At 38.4% G+C, this 18,710-nt stretch overlaps 1 protein-coding gene across 2 annotated transcripts in view; it reads right to left on the bottom strand.

Moving 5' to 3' along the window:
• Positions 1–18,710, bottom strand: part of fra (frazzled) — a 484,108-nt gene that overhangs the window by 301,022 nt on the left and 164,376 nt on the right. The gene's annotated exons all lie outside the window — the stretch shown is intronic.

Here is an 18,710-nt window from a genome sequence, read left to right on the forward strand (position 1 = left end):
AATTCCCAACAGGCCAAATCGGTCATCATTGGCGTAGCTACTGGGAGTGCCAAGGGAGCCAGGCCCCATCCAGAGTTATCCAGCCCCCCTCCAGAACTTTTGGTGTTTTTTTTTATTCGCCGGTATTTTGTCAAGCTTGTCAAGTTCGATGCTGCTAATTTTTTTTAAAGTCCTTTATGTTGACTAGAAGAAGCAATTTTGATAAATTATATTACATTGATATGTAATCGATGGCATATTAAGACGTCTACGGACTCTACAAATTGATAATGCGCCCAGGCATTTTTCTTTAACTTCTGGAAACTTCGTGAAACTACAAGGACTTCTAAGAAGTTCAGTTAACATCGTAGAAATTGAGGAAACTAATTATAAATTTAGGGAACTTAATAGATCTACAGAAAAAATCGTAGAAACAAGGAACTTGGAAAAGTTCTGAAAACTGCGTACAAGTGGAAAATTTATTTGAGCTTGAGAAGCGTCGTAGAAGTTATGGGAACATTATTTTATTTCAGGGAAGCTCATTATTGATCGGAAACCTCTATATAATTTCAGGGCACTTTTTTGAAGCCTCATGATTTTGATGAAATTACAAATGCAAAAAATTTCGTTCATGGAACTTCGCGGAAAATCATCGAGAAACGTAGAAGTACAGCACACTTTGTAGAAGTTTTGCGATCTTCGTAGGATTTTGAGGAGCTGCGTAAAACTTCATATAAGTGTAAGGAATTTTGAAAAGTTCAGGGAATTTTGTAGAAGATCTAAAGATGGTTCAATAAACTTCTAGGAACTTCAGCGATCCTCACTTCAGTATAGGGAACTTTGTTTCAGTTTGTCAGAGATCTTTATTCGAAAAAGCTCCAGGGGGGGAGAGGTAGCTCATCGATTCTTCCGGTTCGCCTTCTAGCATCGTGCTATAAGGTCCCAGGCGATAACCAGGGTAGTTGATCGATAGCTCGATGACGTCATTTCGTTGGCGTCTGCAATGGGAAATTCTCATAGCAGGCGTTGACGATGAGACGTTGTCGAGTTTTTGAATAGCAACTATCGTGGTAACTCACCGATTACCTGTCGATCTGCCAAATTTGGAAAGACTTCTGCATTGAATTGTCTCATATAATAATATTCCGCCCACTATATCACAAGAAATTGCGAGTAGCTGAGTGGAATGGAGATAAGTTAAGCATTGGGTACAGGACCAAGTCTCCCCTGGGTGGTGCCAAAAGATGAGCGCAATAGAATCATCAAGTTGCCATAAGGCACGGAATGAGACTATTGCATGGCTGGGTAGTCAAAGTCTTCCATTCGTTAGTCATTTCAGGTGGATTAGAACAGGTTTAGGTTTAGGGTGGGCGTTGGCCAGATTTGGATTTTTCAGATGTAATCCTGGATAGGACCCTGTCATTGAACGTCGCGTGAAAGTGGAACTTAATGAAGGCCTAAGTACTTTTTCGTAGTTTTTAGTTTTCGGATTTGAAAGATCGTCGGTTACAGTGGCATGCTTACTGAGCAGAACAACGCGGTCCCAGGTCCTTACATATCAAAGAGATTTATGGTAAAATCGCTTGTGTATCGTGTATTTTGCGAAACTCGTTGTTGTCGTTGGTTCCGGGTTTGAATGGATACACAAATTTGAGCAACGGTATTATGTGATATGAGGGGCTCCGTGGCCTTAGAGCAACTATTTTTGCTTACTGAGCAGAACATCATGAGTCTAATCTCAGGCCCATCCACATTCAAGATTCGTCAATCGTTTTATTTGTTAATATGACTACATGGTAATAACAGCAACTCGGTGATTAAAAAGGTGCTGCCTAGTGGCAAACGTTTTTGCATACTGAGCAGAAGACCGTGGGTTTAGTCCTAAGCTCCTTCGCGTTATATGATCGTTAGGACATCAATTCAGCTTATCGTTTACCAAAACGAACCCTGCTGCAAACCCAACCCTCTTATCCAACATCCCAGTGATTCCTCGTGGAAGTGCAGAGGTGTTCTCGGCTTCCATCAAAGCGAGTGTCATGTCAACACAATCCTTCCCATTCCTTTCTTGACCTGTGTTCGGGCGCGGCCGGCGCTGGTATTGCCTAATTTAAGATCACCAGTTTTTACACATTGAGAATGATTGCTAGTCCCAAGCATCGTCTATTGGTTCTCTGTGTAATTACAGCTGATCTGGCAGTAACAGAGTAGCAACCGTGGGTGATCAATCAACTCAAGCTCAAGCTCAAGCTCAAGCTCTTAATTCGAAAAAGCTCCATGAACTTCTTGGGGGTTTTATAAACTTCGTTAAATTTCAAGGAACTTTCCAGATGTTCAAGAATATTTGTAGATGATTGGTGCCTTTCCAGAAGTGCAAAGATGTTCAGAGATCTTCGTAGAATTAAGAGAGATTGACAAAATATGGAATTTAGAATACATTCAGGGAACTTGGTAGAAGTTGAGGAAATTTAGTAAAACTTAAGGGAGTTTTGTAGATTTTCCGGAAAAGTTGCATAAGTTACAGGATATTCTTTCAGACATCCTTGCTGTCTAAGAAATATTCAAAAGATCTCCATATAGACAAACATATTAGTAAAGTTCTCTGGATATTTTACCAACACTACTCGTCAGCGAATCCAAACACATAAATCAACCAACGATACAGACAAAACGCTTGCTACGACTACCACGACAAACTCTCACTGCAACACAGCTCGATCAGAGTGGTAGAAGGATAATGATATATTGCTTGCCTGCTTTGTTGCAATATAAACGGATGAGGACCTAGCATGATCTGAATCGAAAAAAGATATAACAAAAAAATTTCCATTAACACACGTGTATCATCCTTGGCTTTGCTTCGTAAAGCAGCTTGCCAACAATTTGCTCGTTTCCTTCTTCCGTCCTGAGTGAGCTGTGTCGCACGGGCTGCTTGTCATGAAAAAGAATGAAGAAGATTATATCATTATTGCTTTCCACTTCTGACATAGCGATACCATTCGGTACGTTGATCGCTTGTTATTTTGTCATTTGGAGATATTTTTGATTCCTTGCTGCTGGTTGATCAAGTTCTGGTGATCTCCAACTGTTTAAAAATTCAATGTTCTTTCAAGACTGTAGGTTGTTCAGGAATCCGGAGGAAAATTGATCACCGGGGTGAAATTGATCACAATGCGTTGCACTTATAACTATCACGTCATGAAGTATATCATCATGAGACTTCAATGATCGCCTTGATGTATTTTTCTAACAAAAAAAAATTATTGCATAAATTTCAATTCAAAATATCAACATCCAAACAAACGATCATAGGACTGCAGCGATTGATGACATTACCATTCAAGTATCATATTTTACTAAACTAAGTGTTCGAATTGTTTAAAAAATTGCTGTAAAATGTTTCAAACATCAAGAAATTCCGGGTTTTTTTTTGCAAAACTACCAGTGCCTTTGAATGAAATTGCCTACATTTAGGTGCAACTGTGCATTTAAGACATCTGTTTTGGCGTTTCTGTTGAAAACACTTTTTACACAAGGGTTTAAGCACCTGAATCGGATTCAGGGAACCCAAATTTAATAAGAACAATGACTAGATATGCACTGGGAAGCCATTTGAGGGCTTTTTCAATTCCACCCCATATCGATATTTTCAAATTTAAGATTTCAAAAATTTCCTAAAAATTAACAAAACATACAGAATTATAAGAAATCATGTAGCACGATAGAACCCTCATAGCTACTGATTTAAATACCAGTATTTTTTTTTTCAATTTAGTTTATTGTAGAAATTTATTTATTTACGTTAAATAGTGATAAATTTTTCCCCAAATTACGGTATTCAAAAGTTTTTCCAGCTAATTGAATATGATGGAATCTTGAATGATGCATCTAGATTTTATGGAAATGTTTGTACATTCTCTATAGGGAAGACCCATGCCTTGGTGATTTAGCTATATAGTCAAGAATTAGCATTCCAACAGCTGAATACCGGGCATAAATTTTAACGAAGGGATGGAAATTTCTACATAGGGCTACAAACACAACCCGCGCTTTACCTCTCTTTTTTGAACGGGTTTGAGCAAAAAATGTAATATTTCTTTCAAAGACGACTTCTAAATTTATTCACATTTCCATACTGGACTTGGACTTGATAAAGAGTGACAAATTGTTGAGATATTGTTTAAAATCTAACACTGTTTCTTGATTCCAAATTCGTCATACGAGTTTCAATTCCGTCCTAACGAATTGAAACGCCATTAGATGTTCTTCGTCCTACGGATAAACGTAGGAAAAGGGGATTCGGTAAGAGCGCTTCTTTTGTTTTGAGAACAATGAGCGTAAATATTCATACAATGCGCCCTTATAGGATTTATGTTGTAGCTAATGAACTAACGTTTCGGAACAAACCTATTATTGATTTGTGCACGGTGAAATCATTGATTTTATTGATCTTTTCTGATCGATAGAACGGAAATGGGCGATTACGACGAAGTAGCGCTCTACCATATATCTAATATGTATGTATAAATTTCTTTCTTATCGATGAAATGTATGCCAGGCATTCCATAAAACCGAATTGGACTCCAAGCGAACAGGCGTTCTATTTAGTGAGCGAGCTTCATGCTTACAGTGAAATAAGATTATTAAGTGTTTGGCAAGCCTGTGAAGTGATGATTGCTAGAATTCTAGTTGCATGGAACGCCTTTATAAAAGCCAGTATGTTCCGTTTTTTGCCATCATTTAAGTTCCTCATATCTGAGCTTAAGATTGAAAAAGATCGAAGCATGCTTTGGCCGCGAGTGGACGTGTTTATTTTTTGCAGTCAACGTGTTCGCTCGTTTCGTCTAAATTTTTAAAATATTCCTAATAGTGTTGAACAACTTAACCTAAACAATGTGAAAATACGAAAGCATAGTTACCGAGAGCCGTGGAAGTTCTTATCATGACCGAATTGTCTGCTGCGCCCACGTGTTATGCATATGCAACGGTTTATCACGGAGTTCAATGTGTGCCGAAGCCCGAACCGACGCCTTGATATTCGTGGATCGTGGGATTTGTAGTGATAGATACTGTACCTGTTAGCCAGTCTGCGGCCAACCGCTCAAGATGGAAACACAAAAATTTGTGAATTTCTACCCAACAAGCGGCTTAAGGCGGAAAATAATGTGAACTACAGGGCTGGTAGCAATCACTGCTGTCAACAATAGTGATTTTAATGCCCATGTTGAGGAAATAAGTGACCAAATAGTGACTTATAGTTGTAAAAATAGTTACTAAAAAGTGACCTAAGAGAAGAAAAGTAGTCGTTCTGATGACACACAATAAAATGTCTGATGTTTTAGACTTATTCAATTAGTATCTCATAAACACTTATGTACGATATGAGCCTTTAAAGCGAAGGATTCATTAGAAAGTTTGTGGCCAAATCCACGGTATTAATCAGGGTGTTTTTTTTTAATTAGCAGCTGGAACGGGAATACGACAGCTGCCCAAGCCATGACGTCAAAATCGTCATCGGAGATCTTAGCGCTCAGGTCGGCCAGGAGGAGGAATTCAGACCGGTTATAGGAAAGTTCAGCGCTCACCAGCTAACGAACGTCAGCGGCCTTAGACTCATCGATTTCGCCGCCTCTAAGAACATGACCATACGTAGTACCTACTTCCAGCATAGCCTCCCATATCGGTACACCTGGAGATCACCGTAGCAGACAGAATCGTAAATCGACCACGTTTTGATCGACGGAAGGCACTTCTCGGACATTATCGACGTCAGGACCTATCGCGGCGCAAATATCGATTCGGACCACTACCTTCTAATGGTCATGGTGCACCAAAAACTTTCCGTTGCCAACAACATTCGGTACCGACGCCCGCCACGATACAATCTGGAGCGACTGAAGCTGCCCGAAGTCGCAACTGAGTACGTTCAATGCCTCGACACAGCGTTGCCAGATGAGGGAGAGCTCACCGAAGCCCCTCTTGAGGACTGCTGGAGCAACGTGAAAGCAGCCATTAACAGCGCTGCTGAAGGCGTCGTTGGGTTCGTGGAGCGGAATCGACGGAACGATTGGTTCGACGAAGAGTGTCAGACGGTTTTGGACGAGAAGAACGCAGGGCGGGCGGCGATGCTGCAGCAAGGAACCCGTTATAATGTGGAGCAATATAAACAGAAGCGAAGACAGCAAACCCATATTTTCCGGGATAAGAAACGCCGCCTGGAAGAGCTGGAGTGCGAAGAAATGGAGCAGCTGTATCGTTCTCAAGAAACACGCAAGTTCTACAGAAACTCAACGCATCCCGCCAAGGCTTTGTGCCGCGAGCCGAAATGTATCGGGATAAAGAAGGGGGTATCTTAACGGACGAACGTGAGGTGATTGAAAGGTGGAAGCAGCACTACGATGAACATCTGGCCGGCGCCGGTGGTGTAGTGGTAAGCGTGACTGCTTTCTCACCCCAATTGGTTCAATCCCAGCCGAGGTCGTCGAGATTTTTCTGAGGCATAAAAATCCCTGGTCACGTCTTCCTTCGGAAGGGAAGTAAAGCCGTTGGTCCCTGCCCATGTGTGTTTGAATGGGTGCGATATCCTACGCAGGTGTGGAAGCTGCCTTCCTGCACATTCGATTACCGTCAATGGATGGCAGTCGATGTCCTTCGGTGATTGGCACTAGATTGCGGAACAGAGACCGACGTTAAATAAAGGAAATAAGAAGAACAAGAAGATGACCATCTGAACGGCCCACAGACGGAGAACCAAGCCGGCAGGAGGAATGGCTTCGTCGGTACAGCGGATGAGGGGGACATGCCAGCTCCCACGATAGGTGAAGTTAAAGATGCTATCCGACAGCTTAAGAACAACAAAGCAGCTGGGAAAGATAATATCGGAGCGGAACTTATCAAAATGAGCCCGGATAAGTTGGCCACTTGTCTGCACCGACTGATAGTCAGGATCTGAGATACAGAACAGCTACCGGAGGAGTGGAAAGAGCGAGTCATATGCCCAGTAGAGTAGGTCATCGTTATATGGAAAAACGCAAACTTTACCTCACCAATCGAGAACAACCTTTTTTTGATTTCACTTGGGGTCCCAAACAACTGTGCAAAATTTGGGGACGATTGGTTGTAACTCGGCATTCCGCATTGCAAATTTGTATGGAAATTAGTATGGGAATATCAACTTTTTTGCATTTTTATCTCTAGAGACAACCATTTTGCATGTATGCAACTAAGTATGTATAAATATAGTTCAGGAAGTACCTAACAACTTTGCTAAAGGAAGTTTGAAGCTATAATGTATCTAAAAAAAGTTATAACTATTCAAATACATGCCAACACTGCCCGTGTACCAATGGGAATCAGATTCCAGTTTCTTACGAATTATTCAAAAACAATTGCTCTATCTCATGTGTGTAGTTTGAGGGAGGGAGGGGGGGTCTAGTTTGGGCTGGTTTGGGCTGGTTTGTCTCTGGCTAGTTAGGATGTTTACTAACTGCAAAAACCTGGAAAACCGAGAATCCTCAGGAAAGTTTTTTTTCTTTAAATACCCAGAAGTCTCAGAGAATTTAATAATTTTCTTACTAAGGACGTTTTAAAGAAAATAATAAATTTTAGAATACAAGCATTTTCTCGTTACATTCACGTTTTGAAGGGTTTAAATCTTCAGCAACAACAAAATTTAAAAATATCAGAGGCTTGAAGAAATGTGTTTTTTTAACCATGCATATTTCCTACTAATCTCCAATTTGAACTAGTTCTGGACTTAAAAGCTACAATAATTCAAGAAATTTCCAATAATTTGGAGTCAAATCCCATGCACAGTTTTAAAGGCTTGTGGACTTTCATTATAATTTCTAAGGAGTTCTGTGAAAAAAAAAAATCAGAAAAACATCAAATGCAATCTGCTTTCAAGGTAGTTCTGAGGAATTTTAGATTTCATGTGAAGCCTGATAGTTTTGAGTAGAATTTCAAGAAACCTTGAATTGAATTAAAAGTCAACTTGAATGAAAACTCTTAGGATTTTCGGAGTTGCACAACTCCTGTGAACTTCAGAACAAAATTCCAAGGGCATCCTGAGAATAATTTCATAAAGTTTATGGGGAAAAAAACGAATCCGGAGCATAAGTCCTTGGATTTTTGTTTTGAAAATACTAAAAAGAGGATTACAATTAAATCTGACAATAGCTCCAGGACATCTGCAAAGGAATTCAGAAAATAAATTCTGGAGAGGTTGCCAAATAAATAATGTTAAAAAATCTAAGGAATTTGTTAGGAGAAATGCCAATGACTTCTTATGAGACTTTCAATGTGAGTAGGGATCCAAGGGAAGGAGTGAGTTTCAAAAGGAAATCTGAAATAAATTCAATGAATATTCGGACAATCTATCCAAAAAATTTCTAATTGTGGAGAATTTCAAGGTAATTCCGAGGAAAACTAAAAGAAAATTGAATTCGGAGGATAGTTTCATCGAAACTTTGAGGAGTACTTCAATAGAAATCTCCGATAAATATGGAAAGGACTATTCTGAGGTCTTCAGAAATACTTGAAAGTTCCCAGTTTTTTTCCTAAAGTTAATGAAACTGCCTTGAAGCTCTTTTGTAGTTTGTGAAACTAGCCTGATGCCCACAATACTTCTAATCAAATTCTAAAACTTCTAGGACTTCCTAAAGTTTCCTCAATTTTTCTAACGATGATGGATCTCCTCTGAAGGTTTAACAATTCACTGAAGTTCTTTAAACTTCTTAAAATTTATGTGACTTCTCTAATGTTAACGGAACTGCTCTGAGGTTCTCTGTTCTTTTCTGAAATCCTCAAAACTTCTCTAAAGTTTTTGCAGTTCTTATAAAGCTTGTTATACTGCGCTGAATTTAAGTGAACTGCCCTAAAAATGCTTAAGCTTCCGTGAACTTCTGAACTTATGCGAATACCTCAATTAACTCTTTAACGTCTCTGAAGTTATCCGAAAATCTGGGAACTGCTTTGAATTTCCCGCTAATTTTCCGAAGCTAATGGAACTGATCTCCCCCTGAAATTCCTCCAATTTTCGAAGCTTACTAAACTTCTTTCAAATACTCCCGCATTTTTCTAATTTTCATAAAAATTCTTGAAGCTCGCCATAGATTTCTATAAAAGTCTCGAAACGTTTCTGAAAACACTGTCCTTCTGTGAAGGTTCTCGAAAGTTTTTTCTAAATTTCTGGAACTTTTGTGCTCCCGCAATGTTCATGGAATTAGAACGAAATCATTAACATAGTTCTATGATTGTCACTGAAGTTCTCAAGAATTTTCTGAAGTTCATGAAACTTTCCTTAAATTATCGACACTGATTTAAAACTTATTCAATGGTCTAGACTGTCCTGGTGTTTTTAAAACTGCCTAAACGATTACAGAATTTCTATAAAGTTCTCTAGACTATTCTGAATTTATCAGTATTTTAAGAAAAACCGCAACTTTACTGAAATTAATTGAATTGGCTTGAAGTTGCGACAATTTTCCTTAAGTATTATAACCATTATAAATGCTCACTAATTTTCCCTGAACATATTTATGCTTTCCTAAAGTTCTCTTAATTTGTAAATAATCCAGCAAATTTTCAGATACATATTCATAATTATCTGACGCTTCTGACGATTTCGGATCAATCGGAACTCCTTGTACGTTGCTGCAAATTTGCTTGTTAATGGGCTGATCGTCCTCGAAGTACTCGGAACTTCTCTGAATATCATGAAACTATCTAAAAATATTTGAAATTATACGAAGTTCTCTGGAATTTCTTGAAGATATCGTTGCTTGCTAAAAGTTCTCGAATTTTCTTTTTTTTTATTAATGGAACTTCGTTGATGTTCTCTAATCAACTTAGCTAAATTTTCGCATTTTTTTAAGTTCTTGAAATCTCCATGATATAACACCATTAAATTGCTCTCACTTTTCCGGATGTTCATATAACTTTTATAACGTTCCAGAAATTTTATCGGAGATTTGATGAAGTTTCCGGCCCTTTGATTCTCTGATCTGTCTTGATGTTATAGAAGCTTCCTTAACGCTTTCAATTCTATTGAAGATCTCGGTACTGCTCGGAAATAAATGGAATTCCCGTAAACACTTTTAAATTTCCATAAAATTCTCTTGTCTTCTGTGAAGTTCCTGAAATATTTCTGAAGTTTTCATAAATTCTCTGAAGGTCTCGGTACTTTTCTGAAATTCTCGGAACATATCAAGGGTTCTCGATTTTTTTTTTCAGCACATCATGGAACTATCCTGAATTATTCTAACCTTACGATTATAGATCTTTAAACTGCTCCAAACGTCTGGACTAAAGTTACGGGAACTGCTCTTAAGATCTGAAATTCCCCAAAGATCTCTAGATCTAGCTTTTCTGAGGTGCTTACAACTTCTTAAAAATTTGCACAATATTCCTCAAGTGTTCTATATTTCTCAAGTTCACTTGACACCTGTGCAGTTCTCTGAAATTCAAGGAACTTCATAAAACTTCCTGAAAATTTTCGGATGGTAAAAAAACCGCTTTGAAGTTCTTAAAGCTTCCAGTAAGTTCCCCATATTTTCACCGTGTTAATTTCCCTGATGTTCCCGCAGTTTGATTATGGAACTTCACTGAAATTCTCAGCATTTCCTTTCATTCATCAGAACTTCTCCAAAGTTCCTACAATTGTTGTGAAGTTAATGAGACTGCAATGAAGATCTCTAATCTTTCATAAAGTTAATTACGAACTTGAAATAAATCATTATTTTTTTCATTAATTCTAGCACTTTGAAAATTTTCAATATCTTGAACTTGTACATGGAATACGAATCTTCGACAATGAGTAGACACTAGAGTGATGCAAAATTCGAAATTTTCGCTCCACAATACTTAAACGATTCCAAATCGGATCCTGATTCAAAATTCTAACCCATTTGGTGAGAAACTGAGATGGCCCAAAACATTTGAAGTTTGTATGGGAATTACTATGGTAAAACCAAGATTTTTATTCATGTCTATCTAATAATTCACCATATCGATCTGCTAGTAATTTACATGTAAACTTCAAATGGCTTGTGCGAATTCTGTTTCTAACCAAATGAGTTGTAACTTTGGGAGGCTAATAAGGACCCGATTTGAAACCATTTAAGCACTGTGGAGCAAAAAAGTCAAATTTTGCATCAGTCTAGTAGACACCCTGTAGATAGAGAAACGATTAAATAATGATCAATCTTGAAATACATTCACGTTAAAAAAGTTGAAAATAGTCGCTGATTAAATGAAAAAGTGAATTTAGTGACTTGGCCTTAAAAAGGAGACCTTTTAGAGACTGGCTTGAAAAAAGTGACCAAATCACTAAAAAGTAACTCGCTACTAGCCCTGCAATCAAAACTAATCGCAACATAGTACTCTGGACACAACCTGGATGTAACACATATTTGTTATGTTGAAATGTAGACGTAAAATTTAATTTAAAAAAAAAACATATCCGGATTAACGAAATGCCCGATATGCGGTGCATTACAGTACGATCTGTTTAGAGCAGTATACCTTTAGCTTCAGATCATAATAACCAGTTGGGCAACGATTATTTGCTACATGTTATTACATCAAAACACGACATCTGCCCAAGATTGACGTGCACGAAATCAAAACAAACTCAATCAGGAAATTGTTTCAAAACTGTCACAATGGAACACCCGTCAGTCCATCAAACTCAGCCGAAGCTGTCCAAAAGTTGAGCCAATGTTGCACTTTAGTCCTCACCACAGTCTACCCATCCGAATCCGACGACGAGCTGAGCTCCCGAACCCCACCGGCAAAAATCCCATACATAAACATGCCATACCATAATCCAGGCACACGTCGACTTAGGTTCACCATCATCCTGAATGCATGCTAGGCTTTTTGTATACTGTAAACGTGTGCATCAACACACAAACCATTTTTAGGCAGGGGAGTTAGCTTGGCTACTGTTCTTTCGTTTGGGGATAAGCACTTTTTTCCACAACAGTCCAGACTGCATGGGGTGAGTCTACCTTCCCACCGACGGACAACGACGGTTTGCATCCCTCGAGGGAGCTTTCACTTTTATAAATGGCAGAACTGATGCGCATCGTGCAGCTCAGCCACATTCATACGCGACAAGCGTGAGCAATATTACGGCGGCGGTGGGGACGTCGATGTTTGACTTCTGGGACCTGGCCAAAGGGAAAACACGAGGAGACTAGACCCGGAAAAAACTATACCCGACATATCGGAATCGGAAATCTCAGGACGTTCAAATCTGGCTTTGGTTTTGTGACTCCTCCGTGTCCGTGTCGGTGCTATATGTTTATGCCAGCGAGAGACAAACACTCTCGTATCGACAGCCGCAGTCGTCCGCCCTTCCGGACAGAGGTTGCATTATACGATAACAGATACGTGACCATATTTATGTGCCGACTCGCCCTTTTTCCGAAGCAGTTCCACCACTTTGCAATTGGATACACTTTCCACACCTCGGATATTTTTCCCCCCTAGAAACGTGCGCTCATACACTCACCGCCATTACTCATAAGTTATGAAATTTAATACACTTTTATCGCTCCCGGGTGAAGCCTCTTGCTATGCCTAGGAGGACCCATCAGGAAAAAATATAGCCGAGGGATCTCTTTCAGCCTTACCTTCCCATATCTTCAAATGACTTTTTTTTTGCCTAACGTGCGCGCTCGTTCTTAATTTTCATTAAATATTAAATTAATTACCAAATCCGTAATAAATTCAACTTTCCAACTTATCCCCCCGTCCTGGATGATGATGATGATGGGACGAAGAAAGCGGAGAAGGGAACATGGCAAATGAAAATCAAGTGAAAATTTATGATGATTCCAAAACCACGACTGCTGGAACTGACTGACAAACGTGCTGCTTAGCCTAGCCTGCTACAACTAGATATTACACCGACGGAAGATGCAAGCAGGCGATGAGTTTGATAAAGTTAAACGAGCCGTAACAATTGTGACAGTTTTGCTTGCGGTCGCAGAGCTAATGGCGTCGAAAAGAGGGACGAACGCGACCAATTCCCGAGGAGAGTCGTTTTGAAAAGTTTCCGAGAAATGCGACAGAAGTTCTGATGTTTTGGGAGCGAAACTTTGTCGGGCCCTGCTCAATTGGGGGTGTGAATGGGCAAATTAAATAAAACTGTCGGTGATTTGCGAACATGGGCACACTGAGTTTTCGGAGGGTTATTCATTCGAGACGAATTTTTTCAAACAAACTTTCAAATTCAAACGTTGGATGTTTTTCCTTTACCATCGACAAGATCTAATTTCTTACTTCCTCTGCAGATATTTCCAGGGTTTTCCAAAATTTTGTGGGTCTTTCCTTAATTTCTTGGAAATTCCCTGAAGTTTGGAGAGCTCCCATGAATTTCGTAGGACTACCTGTAGTTCAATCGACTTCTCGGAAATTCAAGGAACTTTTTTGAGCTTGGAGAACTATGTTAAGGACTTCTCAAGAGTATTGAAGACTTCTCTGAAGCTCGGAAAAATCCATAAGTGTCATAGGATTATCCTTAAGTTTTAAGCAATGCCTAAATCTCGTAGAAGCTACATTAAATCTGTAGAAAAATTCTGTAAAATTCGTTGTTATTACCTAAAGATTAAAGGACTTCCCTGAAGTTCGTAAGACTTCTCTGAAATTTGTAGAACTTCTCTGAAGGCTCTGAGAGATTTCCTGACCGTCGTAGGTCATCACAGTAGTTCACAGAATTTTCCTGAAACTTGTAAGACTTTCCCGAATTTTATAGAACTTGCATGAAGTTTATCTGAAGTTTTTAGAAATAGAATTTTTTATTGAACATGTTAAACAGGTACTTCAAAGTAGTTACGCGTCGGCACTGCTTAAGTCTGCTATCAATTAAGCACAAATCATACATGCAATAGATTCGAGGAAAAAATTAAATTAAAAATAAATACAAAATATATCTACTAAATTCTCAGGGTGAAATTTGTTCACCAATGTTTAGTTGTGTGAAAGATTTAGCTTGAACAAAAGGGTTAATTTTGACCTGATTATAAAAAAAAACTTTGACATACATAAGATTTAAAACCTATTTAAATTATACAAACAAGAATATTTTTCCGGTGGACTTATGAAATTCCTGGTTTTTTGCCACCCTGAAGAATGATTTATCAAACTTATTCTAAAATCAACAAAGGCTGTAGATTTGATGAAATACTTCAAATCTCCTCGTACATTGTACGAGTTAGGTATAGAAGTATGCGTTTGACTAGCATTAATGGCCCTTCGCTCATTTCCAACTTCTATTCAATTTTCAGACTACCGTACTCTAGCGGAACTATCCACCTATCCTCTTCAGAACTTTCTCTAGCTAATAAATTATCACACTTAAAGCTTCATGTTAGATAGCATTTCCAAACAACTCTGAAAATCGTAAACTTCACGTATGAAGTAACCACCTCTATTCCCGTTTTCGTTCGAATCGTTCGTTCGTACGAACGACTCGATTCGAACGAGTTCGAAAACGGCATTCTGGTTTTCGTACGAACCCGTTCGAACGAAAGCTTTTTCGAAAATAAACAGTGTTAGTGGTACCAGATGCACTTTGACATTTCTTAACAATTCGAAGCATAGACCGCGCACGAAATTGACATTATTCGGTCAAGTGGACTGTCAAACGATGTCAACAAAACAATAACATTGTTGAGATTTTTTGGTTGAAAATTTGAAAATCTCACTGATTTGAAAAGATAACTTCCTGATGTCTTCTGAGAAGCTGTTAAGCAGAAAGTTGGCCACCTTTTGGGACGATTCAGTTTCCGGTAGGATACAAGTCTGATCCTGTGGATAATCTGGAATATCCGTAAAAGTGGTCAATTCATGAAACTGATCCTAGAACTCCGCGTTTTTTAGAAACCACTCATAAACGTCTTATCAGAATGAATTCGGAGTTGTGACCGAAATATGGACACTGGGGACTACAGGATGGTCCACTAAAAGAACCGGAACATCCGTAAAAGCGGTCAATTCATGAAACTGATCCTAGAGCTCCGCGATTTTTTCAAAACCACTCATAAACGTCTTATCAGAATGAATTCGGAGTTGTAACTGGAATATGGACCCTGCGGACCACGAGATGGTTCACCGGAAGATTCGGAACATCAGAAAAGTGGTCAATTCATGAAACTGATCCTAGAGCTCCGTGGATTTTTCAAACCACTTATAGACGTCTTATCAGAATGTATTTGGAGGGACTACATGATGGTCCACCGGAAGATTCGGAACATCCGTAAAAGTGGTCAATTCATTAAACTGATCCTAGAGCTCTACGGATTTTTCGGAACCACTCATAAACGTCTTGTCGGAATGTATTCGGAGTTGTGTTCAGAAATAAGTATATGGAGACTACAGGTTGGTTCACCGGAAGATCCGGAACATCCCTAAAAGTACTCATAGACATCTTATCACAATAAAATCGGAGTTTTGACCAGACAGTTTATACTGGGGACCACGGGATGGTCCATTAAAAGATCCGGAAGATCATAAAAAATTCCGTTAAAAGTGTCTAGAAGTTATTAATTACTTAAATACCACCTAGAAATCATCCATGATAATAAATAAAAAATGTGTCCATGAGCAGTTCTAAAAAACCATAGAGTGCTTAGATCAGTTTTCTTGACCTATCCACTTTAATGGATGTTCCGGATATTCCGAAGGACCATCCAATTGACCCTGGGGTCCATTTTCCAGTCACAACTCCGAGTTCATTCTGATGAGTTGTCTATTATTTTCCAGAGGACCGTTCATTGTCTCCAGGGTCTGTTTTCCGATCATAACTCCGAATTCATAATTATAAGACGTCTATGAGAGCTTACGAAAAAAAAACGGAGTTCTTGGATCAGTTCCATGGATTGAGCCTTTTTACGGATGTTTCGGATCTTTCGGAAGACCATCCACTGCACAATGGTCTCAAAGCCGTATTTAGGAAGACAAAAATGCTTGCACCCAAACTGTTTTAGGTATATAGTGTCTTCGGGAAAGTTTCTTCATATTGTTTGGCCGATCTTTTTATGTAAGTGAAATTAGGGTGGTCCACAAAATTGGAGATTTGAAAATACATAATTATTTGAGATAGACTAATGCAATTTTCTAAAAGTTGTAGAACAATCAATTCGAAGCAATTTTGCTCAAGACACCAAATTTTTGTCTCTTAAGGTTCATGAGTTAAGATTTTTTAAACAAGCAGGTTACAATGGCCCATAAAAACAGATTTCTTCGAATATCTTTTCATAAGTTCATTTCTCGTAAAAACCATGTTTTGGTTACATTTAGAACTTATGTAACGCATATTTTTGCTGAAGCAACCAGACTTGCTTCCACTCACTTGCTATAAAAAATTGTTTTTCGGAATTATGAAATCATTAGATATTACAATGATAGTTAGTAGTTGTAAGTCACAAGATAAGGTTGTAAACTAGGTGTTTGACACATAAAACCTGTCATTATTGCTTTCAGTGCGTCACAATCAGCGATTTTACGATTCGTGAGCGCTCACTCAGAGTGAATTCGGTGATTGTGACGCACTGAAAGTTAAATTGACAGGTTTTATGTGTCAAACACCTAGTTTACAACCTTATCTTGTGACTTACAACTACTAACTATCATTATAATATCTAATGATTTCATAATTACGAAAAACAATTTTTTATAGCAAGTGAGTGGAAGTAACCCTGGAACCCGCATAAACGCGAACCATAAATTGACCTTACCTAAAATGGTTAAAAATTGTTTATAATCCCTGCTAAACTTTAACTGAAATGGTTATGGAACTTTACATGAACGTTTAATGATAAAGTTTCAACCTTATGTATTATGGTTTTTTGGAACTGGACCTTACAAATAATGGGTTGTTAAGAACCATTACCATTCCAAATTCTTATTTTCTCCATACATTTTCAGAAAGAGAACTATATAAGAACGTTTTTACTTATGATTTGAGAACATTAATGGTAATGGTTATGGTAGTCAGTACGATCAGTCGGATCGTGTTTTTTTTTCAGTATTTGTGGAAAAATTGTGAGAGCGTTTTTTGTTTAAAGTATTTAATTTAATTTAAAAAAAAATCTTTTTTTTTTATCAAAAACTAGCCATAACTTTTAAATAGGGAGATTCAAATTAGTGACTTCTGCAAAAATATGCGTCATAAAAAGTTCTAAAAGTATTTAGAATAATGTTTTTACGAGAGGTTAGGGTGGCCCCTAGAAAATCGGCTTTCTTTAAATATTGTTTATACGTTGATCACCAATAAAAATATTTAAAGAAAGATTTTCTAGGGGCCACTCCAACCTACTTGTTTAAAATAACCATAAGTCATGAACCATAAGAGATAAAAATTTGATGCCATGAGCAAAGTTGGTTCAAATTGATTGTTCTATAACTTTAAAAAAACTGCATTAGTCTATCTCAAGTAATAAAAAAGGTTGAATTTTTAATTCACCAATTTTAAGCACCACCCTAATTTCAAATCGGCTAAAAATACGAATAAGCTTTCTCCAGACACCATATACCTAAAAGTGATGGTTTTGGTGCTAATATTTTTGTCTTCATAAATACGGCTTTTAAGGATGTTCAGGATCTTCCTGGTGAACCATCTCGTGGTCCCAAAGGTCCATTTTCCGTCTAAGCGTTCATATTCCGGTCACAACTCCAAATTCATTCTGATAAAACTTTTATGAGTAGTTTCGCAAACTCATGGAGCTCTAGAATCAGTCTCATGAATTGACAACTTTTGCGGATGTTCCGGATCTTTCGGTGGACCATCCTGTAGTCCCCAGAGTCCAAATTCTAGACAAAACTCCGAATTAATTGTAGTAAGACGTTTATGAAAGGTTTAACAAAAACATGGAGCTCTAGGATCAGTTGCATGAATCGACCACTTTTACGGATGTTCCGGATCTTTTTTTGAACCATCCTGTGGTCCCCACAATCAATATTCAGGTCACAACTCTGAATTCATTCTGATAAGACGTGTATGAATATTTTCGGAAAGTTCACGGAGTTCTAGGATCAGTTTCATAACTTTACAACTTTTACGGATGTTCCGGATCTTCCCGTGGACCATCTTGTAGTCCCCAGAGTCCATATTCCAGTCAAAACTCCGAATTAATTGTGATAAGACGTCTATGAGCGGTTTCGAAAAAAAAACACAGAGCTCTAGGATCAGTTTTATGAATTAACCACTTTTCAGGATGTTTCGGATCTACCGGTGAACCATTCCATGGTCCCCAGAGTACATTTTCCGAACACAACTCCGAATTTATTGTGATAAGACGTCTATGAGTGGTTTCAAAAAATCCGTGGAGCTCTAAGATCAGTTTCATGAATTGACCACTTTTACGGATGTTCCGGATATCATAATGGATCCGTAGTCCCCAGGGTCAATTTTTCGGTCATAACTCCGAACTCATTCTGATAAGACGTTTATGAGTGGTTTCGAAAAATCCGCGGAGCTCTAGGATCAGTTTCATGGTTTGGTCACTTTTACGGATATTCCGGATCTTCCACAGGATCAGACTTGTGTCATACCGGAAACTGAATCGTCCCAAAAGGTGGCCAACTTTCTGCTTAACTACTTCTCAAAAGACATCAGAAAGTTATCTCTTCAAATTGCCGTACAATCAGTGTTTGGTCCCTATTAGCTCTAATCCCATATGCTACGTTTATTCGTTAATGCCGGATCGACCGTACTATAGGAATCC

This window comes from Ochlerotatus camptorhynchus, unplaced genomic scaffold (genome assembly GCF_037179485.1).
Source record: "Ochlerotatus camptorhynchus isolate MF236.1 unplaced genomic scaffold, CSIRO-AGI_Acam_v1.1 ptg000330l, whole genome shotgun sequence".
Classification (NCBI taxonomy): domain Eukaryota; kingdom Metazoa; phylum Arthropoda; class Insecta; order Diptera; family Culicidae; genus Ochlerotatus; species Ochlerotatus camptorhynchus.